The sequence below is a fragment of the Globicephala melas genome, chromosome 4 (genome assembly GCF_963455315.2).
Source record: "Globicephala melas chromosome 4, mGloMel1.2, whole genome shotgun sequence".
In the NCBI taxonomy this organism is placed as follows: Eukaryota; Metazoa; Chordata; class Mammalia; order Artiodactyla; family Delphinidae; genus Globicephala; species Globicephala melas.
Genome location: NC_083317.1, coordinates 105,822,537 through 105,840,306, shown reverse-complemented (window position 1 = coordinate 105,840,306; position 17,770 = coordinate 105,822,537). Strand labels below are relative to the sequence as shown.

The 17,770-nt window shown below is 35.2% G+C and overlaps 1 protein-coding gene across 4 annotated transcripts in view; it reads left to right on the top strand.

Moving 5' to 3' along the window:
* The window catches only part of RSRC1 (arginine and serine rich coiled-coil 1), a 451,220-nt gene that overhangs the window by 357,510 nt on the left and 75,940 nt on the right, over positions 1-17,770 (top strand). The window lies entirely within an intron of this gene.

Here is a 17,770-nt window from a genome sequence, read left to right as displayed (position 1 = left end):
GATTGCACCTCCGGCTATGTTCTGCGCCTAATGACTCCTCCAAAGGCAGATTTATGAAGAAAAAATTAACTTTGAATGAGGATTGAATTGGTCCTGACAGTCTGATAGACTGTGACACAGATTCTGTGGCAAAACAGACGTAGCCCTAATTGATTATCAATATTTTAAGCAAAGTGATGAAAATAAGCATTAAGTGATGAGAAAGGCAGTCTTAATACAGTAGGCAGTAACCAGGACATAAGAGAGTCTTTGGGGAGGTTTACCCTGATTGCTATTACTGAATTTTATCTGTCAATTTTTACCTTTGCTTCCCAGCAGCCATTGTCCCTCCTTGGTGTACTTTTTTTTCCTTAAAGATCTATGACTAGAATGTTAATCTTTCTGATAACACTGACAAAGCTATCTGCAGTCTCTTCCTCTAGAGAAGTTTGTTTAATATTTAACTCATTTTGAATTGAGATTAGGTTTCATAGTTTTGCAGAACTGAGGCTTTTTGTGATGATTTTAGATTAACAGTTTTTTCACGTACTGTTTCTAGATTTGTTGTTATTATCCATAAAATGTATACTAGCCTAACCTATTGCATATCACATATTACATAATATCAGGCATTATATCCTTTACATTATTGGTAGCAGTGACTTCAGCCTTAATCTTAAGATAAAAACATCTTCCTAGAAATAATACACAAACACACACAGAGTGAGAGAGTCTGTATATATACACTGTGGTTACTTACAAAATATATTTTCAAACTAACAACAAAAAATCCAACCTGGATAATTATATGTCCATATAGAGTTTCACAAATTAATAACCTTTGAAATTATTGTATACTCTTATTCTTATAGGTTATATTTAGTCCTCTATATTAGAAGCAAAGAAAAAAAGATCACGTAATAAAATCTATGCCAATTTAATTCAGTATTAAAATTGATGAGCCAAGAAATAGCATATGATATACATAATGATATGTTTGTTTACTATTAAATAGGTTTTAGATATATTAGCATATTTAACACAGGAACTATACATATTTTCCCTGTGATAAAATACCCTTTTAATTATTAGTCATCAGTATTCATATTGTTTTGTGAAATTAATTTCAACTGAAAATTGTGTAATTTTTGAAAACTTTATATAAGAGTCTCCAAGTTAACTCTGGGCAAAGTTTAAAGGGGATATTTTAATGTTTTCCAAAGTCTCTCAAGTAACTTATTTTAGATAAAATGAAGGTAAAACAGATGCTACAGTGCAGTGCTTCACAGTCTTTCTCTCATGCCATGACATGCAAAAGAATTATATTTGGTTGACACACTAGGTTGAACACTTTTGTCCAGAGGCTATTGGCTCTGGAAGTCCAGCCACCTCAAACCCTGCCCTGAGGGCTAAGAAGATAGTATTTTAGCACACCTGTAACTTATTTGTGGCTCAATAATTGAGAAGCTCTGAAAGTATCACAGTTATAGCACTACAATTATGAAACCTAGATTGAATAGTAACAGCTTGAAATTTAAATTTATCTAAAATCCACTGAAATATTTAAAAGATATTCTAAAAATTACTCTGTCCTAAAAGAGAACAAATATATCTCTAGATATAGTTTTTGCTAGATGGATTAATGAGCTTAATCATATTTTTTGCTTATTGTTAGCTCTAATATCTGTTAAGATTAACTATTCAGAATTTGGTTTGACCCCACTAAAGCAAAATATACATTTAAACTTTATTCTTAGAAAAATGTTAAATAATGTTATCTCTTAGCAGAATATATTGTCATTCATTTTTAGAGTGTCTAGAATGATTTTTTTTGAAACTCCATAGGACCTTAAAACTAATCAAATCCAACTCTGTCAGCTGACTGGGAAACTGCAGCCCAGGTCACAAATTAGATCATTGCTAACCTAGAACTAGGATCCAGTTCTCCTGATTCCTAGACTGTTCCCTTTTAACTCTACTCTAGAATGCTTAAAAATCTCAATTGTTATATATTATAAAATTATGTATTATGCTTTCACAGCTATAATTTGCTAGCAGTTTTCACTTCTAAGCTAGATAATAGTTTCAGCTAGGGTTTTAACAAAGTAGTGCCACTTTATTTCCCTGAAAGCCTGACACTGTTTCAGTGTTCAAAATAGCCAGTAGAAAAAGAAAACCGTATTCACTGTGCTAAAGTTTCCTTTATGATAAAAATTATTTTATTATTATAAAGGAATTCAATTCTAGTACAGATAAAAAATATAATATAGTTTAGGTAAGAATTTTACAAACACTGATGTTGAATACTTTGTCCTCTTGTCATTCCGTTTGTTAACATTCCAACAGACTGTAGGAGAAGCAGAAAGATAAATTATTCTTGTTGCGCCACCTAGCGACATTTAGGTGCTGTATGTTTACTACAGTATATTTAATCTGTGGTAGGCTGTAACCTCAGCTCTAGTTTGTTATGCATATATTTTGCCGATAAGAAATTCACAAAGGAGAAAAATCCAATAATATAAGTCCACACAAGTTCATTTATTCGTCATATTTTGTTTTACAAATTTTCAAGACAAATATTATTAGTAAAACAAATACTTCTGTTCACTTAATCTCTGAAAGCACTGCCTTCAACAAAGTACAATAAATGGGTAAAGTTTTTAAAATTATGCTCTTCTAGGTGTAAACTTAAGATGGTAAAAGGTGATAGTATGTTCTACAGAAAGTTCAAGGTATTGAAAATAGTATGAAATCAGAATGAAGATTTTGTATAAAACACTTTAAATGTCTCAAACTTTTTTAGCCTTTTATGATAAAATATACTGATGTTTGTCTTTAATGAAGTTATTCTTTATCATAACTCAAAAATATTTGGAAAATAATTTGCGCCAGTCATATATATTTGAAACGAAAATGGTATTGTTATATATAAAAATGCTGGGTCTACTGATTTGTAATGTGAAATAATACCATGTTAAACTATCTGTTTTTAAATTTGTGTTTCAAGTATATGAAGTGAAGATGTATATATATATATAAACATTTCTCTTTCTCAGTTTAAATAGACCCATTTTATATTCTATACAATTTCTCTGAAATATCAAATAAACTACATTACATATACTTAATGCATATTTCTTTAAATGATATTTTGTGACAAGGAAAGGATTTACTTACTGAAAACTTGTAAATATATTAAAATATATAAATTACATCATAAACATACATTATAAACATTTTCAGGTGAATTAACTGAGGCATGGAGAAGTTAAGATGCTTGTCTTGGTCTCCTAGCTAGTAACTGGGTAGAGCCAGGATTCGAACTCAGACAGTCTGGCTTTAGAATCCATTCCTTTACCCCTCTGCTACAATACCTCTCAGTAATTCATTATGCCCTGATTTTAGCCATTTCATTAACAGATAATGATGTAGAAGGTATCATATTCTCATAAATGTCTTTCAGTCCTTTTGTTTTATATATCTAAAAGCTTTTGGTTGGGGATCCGATGCAATATATTATTATACCATATTCTTAGGGTAGTGTGTTATATGTAACCAGACATCAGTATAAATAAGTGCTATTTTGAAGCTAAAAATGATTTCAGCTATTATAAATAGCTCATTTTCTTACCAGTGTTTTCTTTACTTTTTTGAAAAATTGAAAATGATCTGATAAATGTTTGATTTAGTAAACATTCATTGGCACTGAACTGAGTTTTGATGATGCAAAGGTGAATAAGAAACAAATATAGTTAAACACATGATTACAATATAATGTGATTAGTGCCAAAATAGAGGTACTACCAGAGCAACTAACTCTGTCTAGAGTTAGGAAAGGCTTCTCATAAAATGTAGCATTTAAAAAGTGAGTAAGACCTTCCAAACCTAGGGTACCAAAAAAAGAAAAAAGCACAGAATTGTGAAAGGGTGTGGTATATTTACCAAATTGAATAAGTTCTTAGTGTTTGGAGAATAAAGCATATGGGATGGAGTGGTGGCTGACTGGGAAATAAGGGCTGGGACCACTTAGTGAAGAATTCTTTAGGTCATGCTAAGGAAAATGAGGTTTTCTGACCATTTTTTGAGAGCACTTTCTTGGGAAGATGATGGTTTCCATTGAGCCTACATTGCAAAAGTAATACTTTTCTACTTCAGATCCCCTCAGAAAAGTAGTCTGAATGTCTTTGCTTGGCTTCCAGTCTTCAGGGGCTCTTTAGACAAGGAGAAGGAACTGGTCCAGGAGTGCCTTCACTAAACAAACCAAAATTATTCAAGACAAGTTTTAATCATTATGCTGTTCTCTATAAATCTCTCAATTTCTGTGCTTCTCTAAATCAAGGATATGAGGTAGATTTTCATCTCTTGGCTTCTTGGCAATCTTCATTGAGTCATATGTTCATTGAGCATCTACTATATAGCAGTATGTTGAGTGCTGTGGTTAAAGTGATGAGCTAGAGAAGCAAAGTCCCTTCAAAATATTTTAGAAGATCTATAATTCTATAAATGACAGAATAAAAAGAGAAAAATCCCCCAACATCTTGTTCTAAAAAGAAGAGAAGGATTGATAACATTATCTATATCTTGCTATTGGGATTTCTCAGGCACTTCTTCAAATTTACTTAAAAGGACAGTAGTTTAATTGGCATAAGAATGTGGCTTCTTGAATCCTTATTCAGCATACCCCTCACTGGGTAAAAATATTTTTTCCTTTTATATATCATTTTGATTTGTTTGATTCCTATGTTTACTTCATTAAACTGTTAAGCCCCTTCTTCAGAGTACACTGTATTAGTGATTTGCATCAGATGATTGCATCTGGTTTGTGTACATTTGATAACATACTCTCAAAATATATAAAGCAAATATTGACACAACTGCAAGGGTAAACTTTGAATCCTGCCATCATGATAGGAGATACATTTATCAAAACAAAAACAAGCTAATAGATTTACTTGCTCTGATAAACACGTATGAGACCCTGAATTCAAGAGTTAGGGGATATATATTCTTTTCAAATGCCGATTAAACATTTACTAAATTGACCATATGTTAGTTAAGAAAATAAACATAAACATATATCAAAAATTATCATATAAATTACAGTCTTTCATGAGAATGAAATTAAATTAGACCTGAGTATAAATAACACCAAATAGCTTGCCATATTAAAAACATCATTCTAAGTAACTCTTGAGTCCACCAAAAAAAAAAAAATCACATTGGGTTAAAATTAATTTAAAATTCTGTATTTCTTTTTTTTTGGCTGCTTTGGTTCTTTGTTGCAGTGCGTGGGCTTTTCACTCTGGTGGCTTCTCCCCTTGCGGAGCAGGGGCTCCAGGCACGCGGGCTTCAGTAGTTGCAGCACGTGGGCTCAGTAGTTGTGGCTCGCAGGCTCTAGAGCGCAGACTCAGCCGTTGTGGCGTGCGGGCTGAGTTGCTCCGCGGCACGTGGGATCCTCCCGGACCAGGGCTCGAACCCGTGTCCTCTGCATTGGCAGGCAGACTCTCAACCACTGTGTCACCAGGGAAGCCCTAAAATTCTGTATTTCTAAATAAAAATTATGTTTCTGTTTTTGTTTTTTTAATCAAAAATCTCAGCCCACCTCAGGCCAGGAATCTGTTTTAACAACTTTCCATGTGATGCTGATACATGCTAAAGTTTCCCACTACCTTAAATAAAATTATAATAACTTAATGCCTACTTGAAAATACCTAGCAACAAAATAGAGGTTGTTAAATATTGATAATGACTAAAACTGAGACTAGAAAGTCACCAGTAGTGTCTCTTTTTAAATGCAGCATTCCAGTTTTGGAGGACAAATTCTCACCATCATATCCAGATAATATGGTTATAACATGGTTACAGGATCTTCACTATAAAATTTTCTTTGATTCTGCTTTTATATTATAATATTGTTGAAAGTATTTCTCTTGTTTCAACAGTGCCATATAGAATTGAAATAAGAGAAAATTTTCAAGAGTACTATATTTCCATTTTCCTGAATATATGAATTTCTTCTGTTTGATATATGTATTTTATTTTATTGCCTATAAAAACATATAGATATAATGTCTTTTATCATCAAAACAATGTAAAGAATGCTGAAGACCTTTACATTTTTACATACAGTATGCTTTATTAATGAAGTACATGGACTTGCTAGTAGAAATTTGCCTACAATAGAAAGAAATGCTTTTGAAGTTTCTTACATAGATCTTAAATTTCTTATATATTTTTTACATTTCTTATTCATTTCTAATCAGGAAAATTCTGGCTTATTATTTCTGTGATCTTTAACTTGTTTATGTTCACTTGTTTCTGTTTGGGACTGAATTCAATTGCCTGAATATTGGTATAGATCATGACTGTGATTTTTAGGGATATTGATTTTCTTTCCTTATTTCTTCTACCTTAAACTGTACTGCTTTTGTTTAATTCACCTATCATATGAGAGAAAAGAACATGCCTCTTCATTAATAGGCAGTAAAGGTCATACCTTGGTCCAGTTTACAGTTCACCCTGGAGAGTAAACGCAACAGTTTCATTATGTGCCTAATTTTCACAGATCTGGAGAATAGTAATCTCAGAGATCATTCCAAAACCAGGTCACGCCTCCAGGGTGCTTCAGTTTGTCATCCAACACAGCCTGCTTTATTAATTTTGAATTGAATTCGTGGTATTCTTTAGCATTATAGGGGCATCCCAATTAGTAGGGCAATCATACAACCCCATCAGAATGTGGTATATAAAAGTGCATTTAAAACATACTTTTAGCAGGATTAAATCAGGACATGGCATAAAACTCCTTTGGGGAAAATTTGTGGACTCAGCAGTGGAAGTCTGCATCTTATCAGAGGTGTTAGCATTTTTAGTATAGAGATGTATGTATTAAAGCACTGAAATCCAGCTATTGGCCTCAGACTTAAATGATGAGTCTCTCAAGTTGAGACAACTAAAATCATGGCATGCACTTAAATACTGAGCATTTCATATTCCTGAAAGAAAACAGTCAACTTCAAAATATTTATTAATAGCACAGCAATTTCACCCTAAATTATTTGCTTTCATACTTATTTTACAGTGTCATTTCATTCATGACCTTTCTAACTTAATAATTTAACTAAAAAAGAACAAATTAACTATCCTCATTAAGAAGCATTAGTAGGATTAGATTTGTTTTATACAAGTTATTTCCATACTGTTTTTACAAAGTCATTATAGTGTAATGTAAAAAAGAGAAGACAGACCTGTTGTAATTGTTGACTTACCTATTTACTAGGTATGTAACCTTGAGCAAATTACTAAGCCTCTTTGAAACTTTTTGAGAATTCTGTGGAATAATAGCTCTATCTTAAAATACTTAGCACAATGACTGACATAATAGGCCTGCCTAAGTTTTTGTTTCCCCTCAGGAATTGAAGCCATGAAAACAAATGATATACATTAAAATATATAATTCTATTTTTTAAAAAAGAAACACCCTTTGTAATGTAAGAGAAAAGTAAAAGTTAGGAAAAGACATAATGGCATAATTTATTTGATATGGAAGACTGTTGCGTCTCATCGTTGATTTCTGACATGTATAAGTTAAGCATTGCCATTTCTGGACTGTGGTCCTTATTTTTAAAAGGATTATTTATCTTTAGTTACTCTTTAAAAATATGCATTGATAGTGTATCTGAAGTTACTGAAAAGAATAAGCATTACAAATCACTTAGCGAGTCTTGGGTATGATTCCTCTCAAAGGGAATAGTTCTGTAGCTCCTAACCCCAGAGTTTTTCTGAAATGCTGAAACATCTTTCTTGGAATGGGGGTTATAATGGTGGCCAACTGACTTCAAACTGACATCCAGTTGATGGATGTGCTGTAAGTCAAAGGAACACAGAATGATGAAGTTATTTTTATTTTCCATATCAGCATTCTGTAAAAAAGAAAAAAAAAATCCAGCACTGCTTTTCTTTGACAGACTAGACATCACAGGAGTTCTGTATCCCCATCTTGTTATTATTGGATTGCTTTCAATTTTTAAAAACTTGTTCTTAGATTTTAGTAAATGACCTTCTAACTACTGTGGCTAAGCAGTTTATTCAGGTTACAGAATGAGAAGTTGGGTAAGCATCAGGCATCAACACAACTGGAGAAGAGAAATATAAGCATGGGCAGAAGGCTATAGGATTTTACACATTACAAAAAAAACCACAACTATTAGCGCTCTTCGTTTTCATCTTAAATTGTAATTAGATCTATTTGATTCCTTCCTTGCCATTGGAATACTCATGGATTCCAGCAGGAGTGTTGAGAAGAAAAATGCCTATTCAAGTGAAGATCATTAGGACATTCGCACAGCTGCATTAGACCAGCACATCTGTTGAGCATACTCAGTCTGTCGCTCACCAGTGAAATTGATCATCAAAGCTTTTCTAATAAATGACATAGAAAAATTTCCAACAGAATAAAAAGAAAGGGCACATAAAGTAGACGCTTGCAAGTATGGGTAATCTTTAAGCCCACTTGGGGATATAAGAATTAAGAGAAAATCCAGAAGACATGACATAGGTTAAAATAGTGAAAAAAAGCTTTTACTTTGGGAACTATTACAAAGTATACAAAAGGGAATTTTATATAAAAGCAAACAAACCCAAATCATTCAATATGTTCCAAATATTTATACTCCCACACTGGTGCTAAAAAAGTAGAAAAGGATTAGAAGATGCTGTATAAATTTTTAGTTTTCCATTTGTCATTTTCATTGTATCCATAATTTTTTACCGTCACCACCATTTATTACTGTTTTAACAATTTGCAGAAGTAAATGTTAATGATCTTTTGAGTTATATATAACTTAAAGCATGAGATTCTACAGAATCATTTCTAGACTTCAGGATAATTATGCTTTAGAAGTAATGGTCCCTGTCTTCAAATATTCAAATGGGAGGTTTTTTTAAAAAAAGAAAATAATTTTATATGATGAAATACTTTTATACCTCAAAATCTGAGTTAGGGAAAAATTAAAATAGGTTGGTGGAAGCATTAGACTAGATTAGCATTTCCCAAAGTATATTCTTTTTTTTTTTTTTTTACGGTACGCAGGCCTCTCACTGTTGTGGCCTCTCCCATTGCGGAGCACAGGCTCCGGTCACGCAGGCTCAGCGGCCATGGCTCACGGGCCTAGCCGCTTCGTGGCATGTGGGATCTTCACGGACCGGGGCACGAACCCGTGTCCCCTACATCAGCAGGCGGACTCTCAACCACTGCGCCACCAGGGAAGCCCCCTAAAGTATATTCTTTGTTTATATTGCAGGAAAAGAATCATTCTTTGGTAAAAAACTAAGTTGGGGAAACACAGGCTAAACTAAGTTGGGGAAACACAGGCTAAACTAAGTTAAACAGGTTTTTCTACCTATAGAGTATCTCTTAGCTTTAAATTTGTTGATGAGCATTGTAGCTTTCCAGGAGGGAAGATTCAGTAGTGTGTTACCCAGTCTAATTCCACTGTGGAACATTGTTTAAATGAAGAATCATGAGAAATTAGTATTCCATGGAACATGCTGTGTGTAATCTCAAAGATTCCTTCTAGCTCCAGACATTTATGATTTGCTGAGAATTTGCACTGCATATGATTTTTACTGTAACTTCATTCTTGCCTTGTCATTTTGAATTGATAAGGTCTCCCTGGCACTAGGCAGCACCCTTTAGGGATATAGCACTGTCCCTGGTTAAATGTCCCTTGGAGCCTGTGACAGCATACCTCCTGGCTTTCTACTACTGTTTATTCCAAGGCCCTTCCGGACTGGATTGTAACCGTAAAATAAAACATAAAATATAATTGAGCTGGTTCATGAACCAAATGATTGTCCTGTCCTCCTAACACTTATCCTACAATGGGCAGCCCAAGTATCACCTCTTCCTAGAAGTCTTCCCTGATCATATTCTCTTTCTTCATTACTTCCAAAGTACCTGTATACAGGTATGTGTTTGGTTTTACATTTCCCTCCCTATCTTGCCTTTAAACTTCTTCATCTCTCAATCCTTAGCATGTAGCTCGGCGATTAGGGTACAGTATTCTGCTGGAGAATTTTCTCTGTCATCTGTTTTATCTGGTTTGTAAATCTGTTTTGGATGGACACTCGAAGGAACTAATGAAAAAAATCCTGCTTGTAAGGTGATCTAGCAAAAATTAATATTTCTAGGGCATTTACTGTTGATGAATGATGGCTTTTTTTTTTTTTTTTTTTTTTTTTTTTTGCAGTAGCTCTGCAATCACTTCAGTTTCATGTTTGTGAAATAGTTTTTCAGTTGTAGTTACTGTTGAACCTGATGCTGTTTGAGGCAGATTCAGAATAATCATTTCAAATACAAGACATGACTGAACATTTTTACGTGTACACTTGTTTTTTTAAATTGTTTTCCTTCACCGTGCAAGAGAGTTTATGTCTGTCAATGCATGTATTTGTTTTGTGTGCATTTGTATTGATATGTTCTCTTCTGTGCTCTGTGTGCAAAAGAGGCAGAGGCACTGGGGAAGCTAATATTATAACTATAGCTATATAAGCTTTAAATATGCAGAAGGAGCAGCTATGTCCATGAGCAATTTTATCAATGAATTTGATAGTGTTAGCTAGTGAGTTTTTAGGTTATCTACTGTGTTGAGGTCTAGATAAGTACAAGAACTATAGGTAAAACCCAGCAAAAACATCTGAGAAAAAGCCTTCAAGATCACAGCCTATTAGGATTCTTTTAACATTACATTTTTATGTTAATTATAATTTTATTCTTTCTGAAAGTCATTCTTGTTTCTTATCTAATACAAGTCTATTTTCTAAATTTTTTTTCCTCTGTTGTCATTTTTAAGTTCATATCTAGATTTGTAGAAACATCTGGGGGTTGCTGTTTTCAAATAAGTAAAGAAAAATAAGGCCTTTGCAATTCTGATGTTCCTAGTAATTTCATTTCGTTGGATTCAAAATTTTTGTCTTTTTCAACCAAGTTGTTAGATCTATAATGATTTACTTAAAAGCATATATGCCACCATTGATTCAAAGTTAATATAATTTGTCACATATTTTTATAAATTTCTTCCCATAAAACACAGACCACCACCTTTACTTATTTATTTATTAACATTTTTATTGGAGTATAATTGCTTTATAATGGTGTGTTAGTTTCTGCTTTATAACAAAGTGAATCAGTTATACATATACATATATCCCCATATCGCTTTCCTCTTGCGTCTCCCTTCCTCCCACCCTCCCTATCCCACCCCTCTAGGTGGTCACAAAGCACCGAGCTGATCTCCCCGTGCTATGCAGCTGCTTCGCACTAGCTATCTATTCTACATTTGGTAGTGTATATATGTCCATGCCACTGTCTCACTTTGTCACAGCTACCCTTCCCTCTCCCCGTATCCTCAAGTCCATTCTCTAGTAGGTCTGCATCTTTATTCCTGTCTTGCCCCTAGGTTCTTCTGACCATTTTCTTTTTTTTTTTTTTTTTAGATTCCATATATATGTGTTAGGATATGGTATTTGTTTTTTGCTTTCTGACTTACTTCACTCTGTATGACAGACTCTAGGTCCATCACCTCACTACAAATAACTCAATTTCGTTTCGTTTTATGGCTGAGTAATATTCATTGTATATATGTGCCACATCTTCTTTATCCATTCATCTGTTGATGGACACTTAGGTTGCTTCCATGTCCTGGCTATTGTAAATAGAGCTGCAGTGAACATTGTGGTACATGACTCTTTTTGAATTATGGTTTTCTCAGGGTATATGCCCAATAGTGGGATTGCTGGGTCGTATGGTAGTTCTATTTTTAGTTTTTTAAGGAAATTCCTTACTGTTCTCCATAGTGGCTGTATCAATTTACATTCCCACCAAGAGTGTATGAGGGTTCCCTTTTCTCCACACCCTTTCCAGCATTTATTGTTTGTAAATTTTTTGATGATGGCCATTCTGACTCTTGTGAGGTGATACCTCGTTGTAGTTTTGATTTGCATTTCTCTACTGATTAGTGATGTTGAGCATCCTTTTATGTGTTTGTTGGCAATCTGTATATCTTCTTCGGAGAAATGTCTGTTTAGGTCTTCTGCCCATTTTTGGATTGGGTTGTTTGTTTTTTTGATATTGAGCTGCATTAGCTGTTTGTAAATTTTGGAGATTAATCCTTTGTCAGTTGCTTCATTTGCAAATATTTTCTCCCATTCTGAGGGTTGTCTTTTCATCTTGTTTATGGTTTCCTCTGCTGTGCAAAAGCTTTTAAGTTTCATTAGGTCCCATTTGTTTATTTTTGTTTTTATTTCCATTTCTCTAGGAGGTGGGTCAAAAAGGATCTTGCTGTGATTTATGTCATAGAGTGTTCTGCCTATGTTTTCCTCTGAGAATTTTATAGTGTCTGGCCTTACATTTAGGTCTTTAATCCATTTTGAATTTATTTCTGTGTATGGTGTTAGGTAGTGTTCTAATTTCATTCTTTTACATGTACCTGTCCAGTTTTCCCAGCACCACTTATTGAAGAGGCTGTCTTTTCTCCATTGTATATTCTTGTTCTCCTTTATCAAAGATAAGGTGACCATATGTGCGTGGGTTTATCTCTGGGCTTTCTATCCTTTTCCCTTGATCTATATTTCTGCTTTTGTGTCAGTGCCATACTGTCTTGATTACTGTAGCTTTGTAGTATAGTCTGAAGTCAGGGAGCCTGATTCCTCCAGTTCTGTTTTTCTTTCTCAAGATTGCTTTGGCTATTTGGGGTCTCTTGTGTTTCCATACAAATTGTGAAATTTTTTGTTCTAGTTCTGTGAAAAATGCCAGTGGTAGTTTGATAGGGATTGCATTGAATCTGTAGATTGCTTTAGGTAGTATAGTCATTTTCACAATGTTGATTCTTCCAATCCAAGAACATGTTCTATCTCTCCATCTGTTTGTATCATCTTTAATTTCTTTTATCAGTGTCTTACAGTTTTCTGCATACAGGTCTTTTGTCTCCTTCTGTAGGTTTGGTTTATTCCTAGGTATTTTATTCTTTTTGTTGCAATGGTAAATGGGAAGTTTCCTTAACTTCTCTTTCAGATTTTTCATCATTAGTGTATAGGACTGCAAGAGATTTCTGTGCATTAATTTTGTATCCTGCTACTTTACCAAATTCATTGATTAGCTCTAGTAGTTTTCTGGTAGCATCTTTAGGATTCTCTATGCATAGTATCATGTCATCTGCAAACAGTGTTCCCATGTGATTTTGAATAATGTATATTCAGATAAAAGTTTCTCTATAAATATTAACTTATACATGGAAGCAGTTCATTATTCTCTAATTTTGGTTACTATTTGCTTCCAAGTGAGTGAATAGGTAAGAAATAGGCTTTAAAAAAAGCATTAAACTAGAATTCACAGGCTCTGAATCTTAGTCCTTCTCACCTTTCGCTAATTATTTAACTTTCTTGGGCCCTTTATTTCTTCATCAGTAAAATATGCAGAGTAATAACTTACCTAGATAAAATACCCTTACTTAGAGTTTTTTGGGAAATGACTGTTTATTGTTTGTTTATATCATATCTGTTTTACTCACATTTTGTTTTAAAGCCTATGACAACATTTGAACTGAATAAACATGTGCCATGGTAAATGGTAAATGTAGTGGAAATAAAAAAATATTAGAAAAATTTCTCAAATGTATATTTATAACTAATCCAGTAAAGTCCATATACATGTGAAGGATGGGATGGACAATGCTAGATGTAATACTAGTATCCTGATTATAAATCATCCTGTTTTACAATCATTGCTTAAGATATTTTGACACGGCAGTGCCTATGAAATACCCTAGTGTCTTGGTCATTTTCTTAGCGTTAGTGTGAAAAACACTAAGAATTATATTAAACTGAAATAAGCCAAGATATACATTTTTCTAGATGTTTTTATTTGTAGTTCATTAGAACATTTCTCTCTGGGTTCCAAAACTGATATTAGAGTATCACAAAACTTCAATATCTTGAGAGAATAATTTTCTTAAGTTTGTAGACGGAGTATTAGGGTACATATATGTTTTAAAATAAGGGTAATATAATAAAGAGCACACCTGTTGGATTTGGGTAGAAACCCTGCTCTGCCACATTCTAGCTTAGGCAAGTAAATTCAGTGTTTTCTATGCATACTTCCTGTCTTCTTTTTATTCATTTACATATATATTCATGTACTTTGTTTTGTTCAGTAAATGGGATCCTGCTATATATTGCTGTTCAACCTGCTTTTTTATTCTTAATATTTGTGTTGAAGATCTTTCCATATCATCAATACATACAAATCTATCTCAGTATCTTCTTAGATGGATATTAGAACATACGGATCTTCTATGCTTCTACCTCTATGACCTTGAAAAAGTTACTTTACTTCTCTACTTCAGTTCCCTCCTCTGTAAAATGGCCATAGAGCCAATATGAGAATAAGTGGTATACACACATACATACAAACACAAAGGCACATAGTAAGCCTTCAATAAATGTTAGCTTTGATGATGATGATGATGTCATCTCTTCATTTTCCTCTTATATGTAAATCTCTTTGTTCTTTTCCACTTCATTCAGGGAAAATTCCTCATTAGACCTTATAATGCACTCATTTAATCTTCAGCTATATTCATCCTGCTCTTCAGCTCATGTATGGAGTTTTATTTTGATCATCAAAGTTTAATTTCCAAGGACTTCCCTGGTGGTGCAGTGGTTGAGAGTCCGCCTGCAGATGCAGGGGACGCAGGTTCATGCCCCGGTCCGGGAGGATCCCACATGCCGTGGAGCAGCTGGGCCTGTGAGCCGTGGCCGCTGGGCCTGCGCGTCCAGAGCCTGTGCTCCGCAACGGGAGAGGCCACGACAGTGAAAGGCCCGCGTACTGCAAAAAAAAAAAAAAAAAAAAATTTAATTTCCAAGATGCAATTAGTATCTTCTCAAATCACTTTAAGGGTATTATATACAGTGTTTGCCTTATTAACTCTCATTCCTCTGTTTAGTTGTTCTTTAGTGTAATTGTTGTTTATGTTGTTTTGTTTGTTTTGTCTCAAGGGATTGGTTTTCCTTGAATGTCTGGTAGTTCTAGGTTGGTCATTCATCTTTATATTTGACAATCCCTGTAATCCTGCCATTTCCACTCATTATACCCAGTCTCCATTGATTGTATCAGGGGACAAGATGTGTTGCTGGTAAGGACACATTAGTAACTTGTCATCCCTTTTGGGAGTTAGTAATTATCAGCCCTTGCTTCACTGGGCCTAACACCTTCTACACTCACTGCTTTAACCTGTGGACAAATACTGCCTGTACTCATTCTTACCATATACAGGAAGGTGCCATTGTTCAGCTGCTCCAGTCATATCCCATTTGACATTTGCCGCAGGCCTACCTTCTTCCTGGTCTCCACTGACTCTAAAATAAAAGCATCCCTGGACTTTCTCCAATGTCTGTATAGTCTTCTGAATATGATTGGGCTGTGATTTCCTCTAATCATTTCTCCATAGATCTGATCCCATCTGCTTTCTGTTTTCTAAGAATTCCTCAACATTTCTGATCTGTTCATTGTGGTGCAGTGTCAGAAAATGGACTACCTATAGAAAAGAACTTCTGAATGAGGGTTGTTAAACCCTTATAAAAATTTTTTCTTTGGGAATCTTAATACAGTCCTTTTGAAAGTAGGAGATGAATTGAATACCTTGTCAGTCTTTTCATATTCTTGATTCAGTTGATTTCCTCTCATAAGATAGGCAAGGTACACAAACTGCTATAACAAACAACCCCCAAATTTCAATGCCTTAAAACAAACTACTGTGTATAAAATAGATAAACAACAAGGATATACTGTATTGCAGAGGGAATTATACTCATTATCTTGTAATAACCTATAATGGAGTATAACCTGCAAAAATACTGAATCATTATGCTGTACACCTGAAACTAACATAATATTATAAATCAGCCATACTTCAATGAGTAATATATATGCACGTATGTATTATATATACATATATATTTGTTTTGTGCTTATATCACAGTATAATGCAAGTCATTAGGAAAGCACTACTCCTTGCAGAAATTTGGTGACCCAGATTTCTTTTACCTTGTGGTTGGGCCTCCATGAGGCCTCTATTCAGCCAATGGATAGGGCAAGAGAATGAGGATGTATGGGAGTTTTTTGTAGGCCAAGTATGGAAACATGATACACTTATATTCACACTTCATTGGTTGAATACAAGTGTATTCTTCAAGAAAGACTAGAAAATATAGTCTGCCCAAAGACTCATGAAGAAGGGAATGCTTAACAATTTCTGTCACACTGACTATGTGCCCTGCACTCAAGTAGATGCATATTTTCTCTACTGAAGGAATAAAGTATTGTTCATTCCATAAGGAAGGCACTGAAGTGCCTAAGAAGAAAGCAGGGAGCAGTCAGATCTATTTGAAGACAAGGAGTGTTGATCAGGGAAGGTTTCACAGAAGACAGTGTTGAACTAAAAATTTCTGATTTTTCTCAGTGAGGAAATAAGGTGAGCACTCCAGCAAGAACAAAGGCATGGCAATACAGACAGAAGGCAGTGTGGCCCCACAAGGCCATGCATCCTTGAAGTGATGAAGGAGAATTCATAAATAACGGACTTCCCTGGCGGTCCAGTAGTTAAGACTCCGCACTTCCACTGCAGGGGGTGTGAGTTCAATCCTGGTGGGGGAACTAAGATCCCACATGCAGTACAGCGTGGCCAAAAAAAACAAAAAAAAAATTGGTGAATGATGAGGCTAGAAAGTTCATTGAGATCAGACTGTGAAAGGCTTTAGATGGTATGCTAAGGAGATTGGATTTACATATATTTGCACAGCAGGGCGCCTTCAGAGGTAGTGTGATGTGATAGTATTTAGAATGCTAGATTTATTTATTTTGTAATTGTTGAGCATTTCATTTCTACATACTGTGCTTGCTACTGGGGATACATAAAAGGAATACATTCCTTGCTCTGGTGGTAATATAAAGGGTTCATTAGAGGGATAGTATTAAAAGCACATAGATCAAATAGGAGCTCCTTTTTTTTAAAAAAAATACATTTATTTATTTATTTTTGGCCGTGTTGCGTCTTTGTTGCTGCGCACGGGCTTTCTCTAGTTTCTGCAAGCGGGGACTACTCTCCATCGCGGTGCGTGGGCTTCTCATTGCGGTGGCTTCTCTTGTTACGGAGCATGGGCTCTAGGCGCGTGGGTTTCAGTAGTTGCAGCACGTGAGCTCAATAGTTGTGGCTCACGGGCTCTAGAGCGCAGGCTCAGTAGTTGTGACGCACGGGCTTAATTGCTCCGCGGCGTGTGGGATCTTCCCAGACCAGGGCTTGAACCCGTGTCCCCTGCATTGGCAGGCGGATTCTTTTCTTTTTGGCTCCGGACGCGCAGGCCCAGCAGCCATGGCTCACGGGCCCAGCCACTCCGCGGCATGTGGGATCTTCCCGGACCGGGGCACGAACCCGTGTACCCTGCATCGGCAGGTGGACTCTCAACCACTGCACCACCAGGGAAGCCCAGCAGGCGGATTCTTAACCACTGCGCCACCAGGGAGGTCCCAGGAGCTCCTTTCTTATTCAAAGTGAAAAGAGATGAGGTTCTGAACATGAATATTGGCAATGAAAATGCAAAGGACTGGATGGATTCTGGAGATAATCTGCGGAGTGGAATCTGGCAGAACTCCTGGTCAGTCGATGTACTGCATGAGGATATGATTTGGAGGATAGTGTCACAAAGGTTTCTAACCTGAGAGAAAACAGGAAATACC